Source organism: Rhineura floridana, chromosome 9 (assembly GCF_030035675.1).
Source record: "Rhineura floridana isolate rRhiFlo1 chromosome 9, rRhiFlo1.hap2, whole genome shotgun sequence".
Taxonomy (NCBI): domain Eukaryota; kingdom Metazoa; phylum Chordata; class Lepidosauria; order Squamata; family Rhineuridae; genus Rhineura; species Rhineura floridana.
In genome coordinates, this window is record NC_084488.1 from 52,768,388 (window position 1) to 52,776,408 (window position 8,021).

Genomic DNA, 8,021 nt, shown 5'->3' on the forward strand with positions numbered 1-8,021 from the left:
CATGTGCAAGAGACACATGACCCCAAAGGCCATCACTAAGGAAAAAAGGGGAAGGAGTAAAGAGACAAACAACTATAAGAAGGGACAGAGCGGTGTCCTCAGAATACGGGTGTGATTCCTTTGGACCTGGACCACCACCTCCTGTGGCCTATGAGCTGGAAAGTGTAGGATCCTGGGCTGTCAGGTTACCATTGGTCCATTTAATGTCTACTACTCTAAGAATGTACTACATTTCTCTTTTACTTCTTCTTTATATGCTTTTATGTGAAGATGTGTGCAAGTATCTTTCAGACAAAGCTCTTTGTTGTTATGTGCCTTCAAGTTGATTTCGACTTATGGCGACCCTATGAACCGGCGACCTCCAATTTGTTGTTGTTATGTGCCTTCAAGTCGATTATGACTTATGGTGACCCTATGAATCAGTGACCTCCAAGAGCATCTGTCATGAACCACCCGGTTCAGATCTTGTAAGTTCAAGTCTGTGGCTTCCTTTATGGAATCAATCCATCTCTTGTTTGGCCTTCCTCTTTTTCTACCCCCTTTTGTTTTTCCCAGCATTATTGTCTTTTCTAGTAAATCATGTCTTCTCATTATGTGTCCAAAGTATGATAACCTAAGTTTCATGGTTTTAGCTTCTAGTAACATTTGTGGTTTAATTTGGTCTCACACCCAATTATTTGTCTTTTTCGCAGTCCATGGTATGTAGAAAGCTCTCCTCCAACACCACATTTCAAATGAGTTGATTTTTCTCTTATCCGCTTTTTTCACTGTCCAACTTTCACATCCATACATAGAGATCGAGAATACCATGGTCTGAATGATCCTGACTTTAGTGTTCAGTGATACATCTTTGCATTTGAGGACCTTTTCTAGTTCTCTCAAAGCTGCCCTCCCCAGTCCTAGCCTTCTTCTGATTTCTTGACTATTGTCTCCATTTTGGTTAATGACTGTGCCACAGTATTGATAATCTTTGACAAGTTCAATGTCCTCATTTTCAGTTTTAAAGTTACATAACTCTTCTGTTGTCGTTACCTTAGTCTTTCTGACATCCCGCTGTAGTCCTGCTTTTGGGCTTTCCTCTAACTTTCATCAGCATTTGTTTCAAATCATTACTGGTTTCTGCTAGTAATATGGTATCATCTGCATATCTTAAATTATTGATATTTCTCCCTCCAGTTTTCACACCTCCTTCATCTTGGTCCAGTCCCGCTTTCCATATGATATGTTCTGCATATAGATTAAACAAACAGGGTGATAAAATATACTCCTGTCTCACATCCTTTCTGATTGGAAACCAATGGGTTTCTCCATATTCTGTCCTTACAGTAGCCTCTTGTCCAGAGTATAGGTTGCACATCAGGACAATCAGATGCTCTGGCACTCCCACTTCTTTTAAAGCATTCCATAGTTTCTCATGATCTATACAATCAAAGGCTTTGCTGTAATCTATAAAGCACAGGGTGATTTTCTTCTGAAATTCCTTGGTCCTTTCCCTTATTTATTTATTTATTTATTTATTTTATTTTATTTAATTTATATACCGCCCTAAGCCCAAGGGCTCTCTGGGCGGTGTACATAAAATTATCCAACGTATGTTTGCTATATGATCTCTGGTACCTCTTCCCTTTCTCAATATAGCTTGGACATCTGGCATTTCTCCCTCCATATATGGTAAGAGCCTTTGTTGTAGAATCTTGAGCATTACTTTATGTGCATGGGATATTAAGGCAATAGTTCGATAATTACTGCATTTTCTGGGATCCCCTTTCTTTGGAATTGGGGAGTATATTGAACGCTTCCAGTCTGTGGGCCATTGTTTAATTTTCCATATTTGTTGACAAATTATTGTCACAATTTGGACAGATTCAGTCTTAGTAACTTGTATCAACTCCTGCTTCATTTCTATCTCCTAAGTCCCATTTTCCCACAATTTCTAGTTCTTCTTTGTTCCCTACTTTTGCATTCCAGTCCCCCATGATTATCAGAACATCTTGTTTTGGTGTATGATCAATTTCGTCCTGTACTTCTGTGTAAAATGTCTCCAATTCCTCTTCTTCTGTGTTCACTGTTGGAGCATAGACTTGGATGATGGTTATGTTATACGTTTCCTGTTAAATCTCATTGATATCACTTGCTCAGACCTTGCTTTATAGCTCCTAATTGCTTTTTCTACATCACTTCTCACTATTAAAGCAACCCCGTTGCTTCTTAATTTCTTATTTCCTGCATAAAATATTTTGTAGTTGCCTGATTGAAAGTGTCCATTCCCATCCATTTTAATTCATTCAAGCCAAGTATTGTAATGTTGATGCATTCCATTTCTTGTTAAGCCATAATCTAATTTGTTCTGATTCCACAATAAGTCCTGCAAGTGACCAAAAAGCTCAATGGACCATATGAAAAGTGACAGAAGTTTTGCAGAAGCTTCTAGATCAAACTTCTCATACTAAATTTAAAATCTCCTAAAATTAAATTCCTATGCACGTACTTGATATTGAGGCATTCCTATGATTTCAGAAGTATGTTCCAATGTACGGCTATTTGATTCTCTTAAAAGAATAATGGAAAGAATAAAAGGAGAAGGGTATATATCAAATTTCCATCAACAATTTATTTATTTTATTTATGAGTCATTTTGCAGGAAGCATCCCAAAGTGATTTACAATATAATATTATTTATAAAGCAGTTACCTATATAAAACAGTAAAAACAATTGCAAATGGATGGATGGATGGATGGATGGATGGATGGATGGATGGATGGATGGATGGATGGATGGATGGATGGATGGAAACAACAACAGCACATACATAAAATAAATTCAAATCCAAAACAGATACAGACTGGGATAAAGATTTTAGAAGGCCTATTGAAAAAGGCACATTTTAGTGTGGCTGCAAAAAGACAATAGAAAAGTCATCTGTCAGATAAACAATGGGAGTTCCAAAAGGTACATGTTGCCCCACTAAAGCCCTAATTCTAACATTATATGTAATGGACATCCTGATAGGATGGTATCAGTAGTGTGCCCTCTCCTGCAGTGATCAGTTGGTTATGTGTGAGATGAGGCCATCTTTTAGATATCCTAGTCCCAAGCTGTTTAGGCTTTGCACCTTGAACAGGGCTGGATTATCCATTAGGCTTAGTAGGCTGAAGCCTAGGGGCCCGGAGGTCTTGGGGGCCCATGCATAAGCTAAAAAAAATTATCATGGGACAAGAGCTTCCAAACTGCCCGCCATCCCCCCACTTCACTTACCTTTTTCTCCACTGTTTTTTGCAGTTTGCCATCAATCAAGATGGCGGCCGAGGTTTCCCTAAGGGGCTGAAGCCTCTGCTGCCATCTTGGCTGATGGCACGCATGCGTGCTACGCGCGCGCATTGCTGCCATCAACGAAGATGGCGGCAGAGGCTTCAGCCCCTTAGGAAAACCTTGGCCGCCATCTAGATTGATGGAAAACCTGCGCAAAAACAAGCGGAAAGGTAGGAAGAGGGCCCCAAACACCAATCAGCCTAGGGGCCCTCCTCAGCTTAACGGCCCTGACGTTGAACCCAGTCCAGTATAGCTAACTGGCAGCCAACATATAAAGAACTTTTTACATCATCTGTTCTGACTATAGCAGAGTGTCACAAGAAGAAAAGGATGCTGCTGGGGTGGCAGGGAGAATAAGATTTAGAAAGATGTAAAAATATGAGAACGAATAGTTCTCTTGACCGTCATATTAGAAAGTGAGAACTTGCCTGAAAGATACAATGATTCCCCTGCACACAAACATGGATATGGATCTGCCTAATGACATGGCAATGTCTTTGTTATTTAAATTGGATACACCCCAATAAGAACAACTTGGTTACCAAAGAAAGCTTGGATGAACAGGCTTTCCCTGAAACTGTTTTTAAAGTCACAGTAAAATGAAAGATACATTTATTTCTTTGCTTGTTAACTGTTAGTAGATCGCTTGGGAGAATTTACCTTGGAAACATAATATTGTAAAAGGATACATGGAGCATCTTCTCCAATTCCTTGATGTAGGAGTCAGGTATGAGAGAGCAACAGGAACGTGGGAGTGGAGTTAAGAGGAGAAAACACATGAAAACAATTTAAAAGATAAAAATCCAAAGCAAAAAGGAAGCTGTTGGTTATGCTTTCATTCCATACAGAAATTGTAAAAATTATTAAAATAATAATAATAATAATAATAATAATAATAATAATAATAATAATAATAATAATAATAATACAAAATTAACAGGGAGATATCACACATCAATAAAAAGAAAGATTAAATTAGGGTTGCCAGGTCAGAAGCATCCCCAAACCTGAGATTTCAGGACCGGGCCCTAGTGATGGCAGGGGGGTGGGCTCGAGTGATGTCACAGGGCAGGCCCTAGTGAAGTCATTAAGCATGATTCATTAAGCATCAATTGCAGTTGCTTGGAGCATACAATTTTAAAATAATTTTTTCTGATTGGAAATTAACTTTTAAACTGCAGAAGATGAAGGTCAGCGTATGGGGCAAGGACAATAATAGCATTGCAGGTACTCTGTGAACATGGCTGATTTTTAATGAATTTCAACACATTATGAGAACCCTGAGAGAAAAAAGTCCAAAGGGGCTCTGTTTCTCTCTCTCTCTCTTTAGACTTTGAACTCTCGATTCTTTCTGACTGTTTTGTTTATTGCCATGAAAATTAACAGGGTTGTTAAGCAAGCATTTCTGAGTTCAGGACTATAAATTTTGTAAGGTTTTGTTTTCAAATGAGTTTATGGGAAGCATCAGAATGGGAAGGGGGGTATTTTCAATTTAACATTGCGGAATGTGAAAAATCCACGCTGGCTATAGTATACAGCCACTCTCGTGGCTGTATAATCTTAGCTAAAATATGGAGCCTGGGTAGAGAACATTTAATCTAGCCTACTTGCTTTCAGAAAGAAAGGTTTAAGTGCCTTCAGGTCAGGCCAGTCACCAGAAGGCCATTGTAGGAAGAAAGGAGGTGTTAGATGGGAGCATTCGGGAGTAAAGATGGATGCCCCTGAAGGCTGCAATTCTTAACACATTTACTAAGGAACTAAGCCCCATAGAACTCAATGGGACTTACTTCTGATATAGTTTGGATTGTGCTGTTGGTAAAGCTGGACTAGGGATCCTCTGCAAAGACATCCATATCCAAGCAGGATTGGCAACCCCCTGCCTGCAATGCTCTGCCCCTATCTTTTAACATGGCTGTTTCCTGCTGGGGGTGGTGGATCATAATTTGCACATACTCCCCTTTCTCCACCCACTAAACTGCGCATCAACTCCATTTCATTTCCGCCTGCTTAGCTGGCCACTTCCGCTGCTCTAGCCTTCCTTTCCGTCCCTTCACTCCCCCCAGTAATGTTAACGCAGGTTTGTGGGTGTGCAAAAGGGCAATGTTAATGCCCACCCAAGTGCAAGCAAAATAAATGTCTGCCTGGAGGGAAAGAACATGATTTCTCCTTCCTTACTGTTCCCTGATTTTTAGCTCCCCCATCCCCATCAGCTATTGGGCAGGAAAAGAGAGGCTTTTCAGCCAAGGAAGCTCAGTTAAAAGCCTCCTCTAAACTTTGTTTGTGTAATATCGCAAAATTGACCATTGTGGAAATATTATTCATTTAACATTGATTTTATGTTTGATTGCAAAATAGTAGATTAAAAAGAAAACAAATATGAGAGAAATACCCCAGTTCACTATCAGAAGCAGGAATGAAAGAAGTCTCCCTGTCTCTCTGCCACCTGCAAAGCTGCCCTACTTTGCTTTCACTCACTCCCCCACCTTTCATGTCAATTCCCACCCCCCAATGACACTGACAAAAAAAAACCCTTCCCATCTTCAATAGCAACATTGATACTCGGGAAGGAGTAAACATGTAAGAGATCTCTCTCTGTAGAAGTAGCAACATGGGGGAGAGAGTGAGAAGGGTAGTAATGACTTTGGGGGAGCCCAGAGTGCATAACAACTAACAACTTTGACTGTCTATCTGTCAGGAGGAACCTCTCTATGGTTATCAACGATGAGCCCTGAGTGGAAGGTAAGCACTATTGAGGCTTACCTCTGAGTAAATAAGGATCCAGTAGTTGCTTGAGGCTGCAGAAGGCACACACGCTTCCACTAAAAATTGCATTTCATAAATACTTTGAAAAGGGGTGGTTGCCCCTCACACTCTTCCCACTTCAGTGTGCAATTGACAATGCGAAAAAACCCCTCCCCTTCTCCATTGGCAATACTCCAGAGGGAGTAAACATGCAGATTTGGAGGTATCGCAGTGGCAAATGGTGCATACTTACTATGAAGTTAAACTCCCGTGTGAACCAGCCTTCAGTGTGTTCCCCTGTTGATGATTCAACATCCTTACTCTTGGTTAAATTTCCCTTTCATTTCTCTAATCTTTTGGAATACGGCTCTTGTTCTTCCCTTTTTGTTGTCCTCTTCTATTTCTATACAATAACTATTGTGAAAGTTCTCTTTGTCCCTACTTACTAGTCGCTGTATTGTTGCATTTAGGGTTCTGACCGTGTTTCTATCTCCTTTTGCTTTTGCATTCCTTCTCTCTTTAGCCATTTTAAGAGTTTCTTCAGTCATCCATTGAGGTCTTTTTCTCTTTTCTTACAAGAGCAGTTGCGAGTGAAGGGGCGAAATAAGACAAGGACACATCAGCTTGGGTTGAACTAGGGCCACTTTATTAAACTATACAAAAACACCTTTTAAAGTGACCTGCAGAGGGAAACCTAGGTGCGGAACTATCTATAAGCAAGCATCTTGCCATACCGCTCACGGGCGACCAGCCCCTGCTTGGGACAAGGGCAAGCCCCATCTGCTTACCCCTTCCGCCAGCCACCCCCAGTAGGTGAGTAGGGGGGTCTTCTCAGGTCACCACCCCCCGGGGCCACGCAACCCTCGGGTGGATGAGTTAAGTTGGCCCCAAAAGCAGCCCATATCCTGCCCTCAAGCCGCAAAGCTCTGACAGACAGGCCTCTGGAACCGCCAATCACCTCCAAAGGTGCCTAAGGGGGCCACCGAGCTGTCCTTACCTATTTCCCTTTCCGCACCTTCCCGCCACAAAAAGGGGACAAATCTCTATTTAGTCCCCTTTTACCCACTGCCGAGAAGCACCTCTCGCAGACACCTCTGCAGGTCTGCCAAAAAGACGTTACCTGCATCAGACAGGTGAACACCATCAGCCCTGTACAGTTCACCCATCCAATGCTGAATGCAGGGTGTGAAATAGCCAACCCCCCCCCTGCCCTAGAATAGCCAACCGAATTTGCCGGTTGACCTTCTTTCGCGCTTGGTCCATCCCTATCGGGCTCCAGACACCACGTCAAACCCTTCACGGGAGTATGTCTGACCAAAGCAGACGTACCCAAGGCCGACATTGCCTTATTAACTGCATGCCATGCATGCCTGCCAAACTGAGGGCCATGCCCTTTTGTTGCAACTGAGGGCCATGCCCTTAAGTAACCGAGGCCATTGTTGCCTCCTGAACTGCATGTCCACACATGTCTGCCAAACTGAGGGCCATGCCCTTCCGTTGCCTCCTGAACTGCATGTCCGCACATGCCTGCCAAACTGAGGGCCATGCCCTTAAGTAACCGAGGCCATCGTTGCCTCCTGAACTGCATGTCCGCACATGCCTGCCAAACTGAGGGCCATGCCCTTAAGTAACCGAGGCCATCGTTGCCTCCTGAACTGCATGTCTGCACATGCCTGCCAAACTGAGGGTCATGCCCTTCCGTTGCCTCGCCAACTGCATGTCCGCACATGCCTGCCAAACTGAGGGCCATGCCCTTCCGTTGCCTCCTGAACTGCATGTCCGCACATGCCTGCCAAACTGAGGGCCATGCCCTTCCGTTGCCTCGCCAACTGCATGTCCGCACATGCCTGCCAAACTGAGGGCCATGCCCTTCCGTTGCCTCCTGAACTGCATGTCCGCACATGCCTGCCAAACTGAGGGTCATGCCCTTCCGTTGCCTCACCAACTGCATGTCCGCACATGCCTGCCA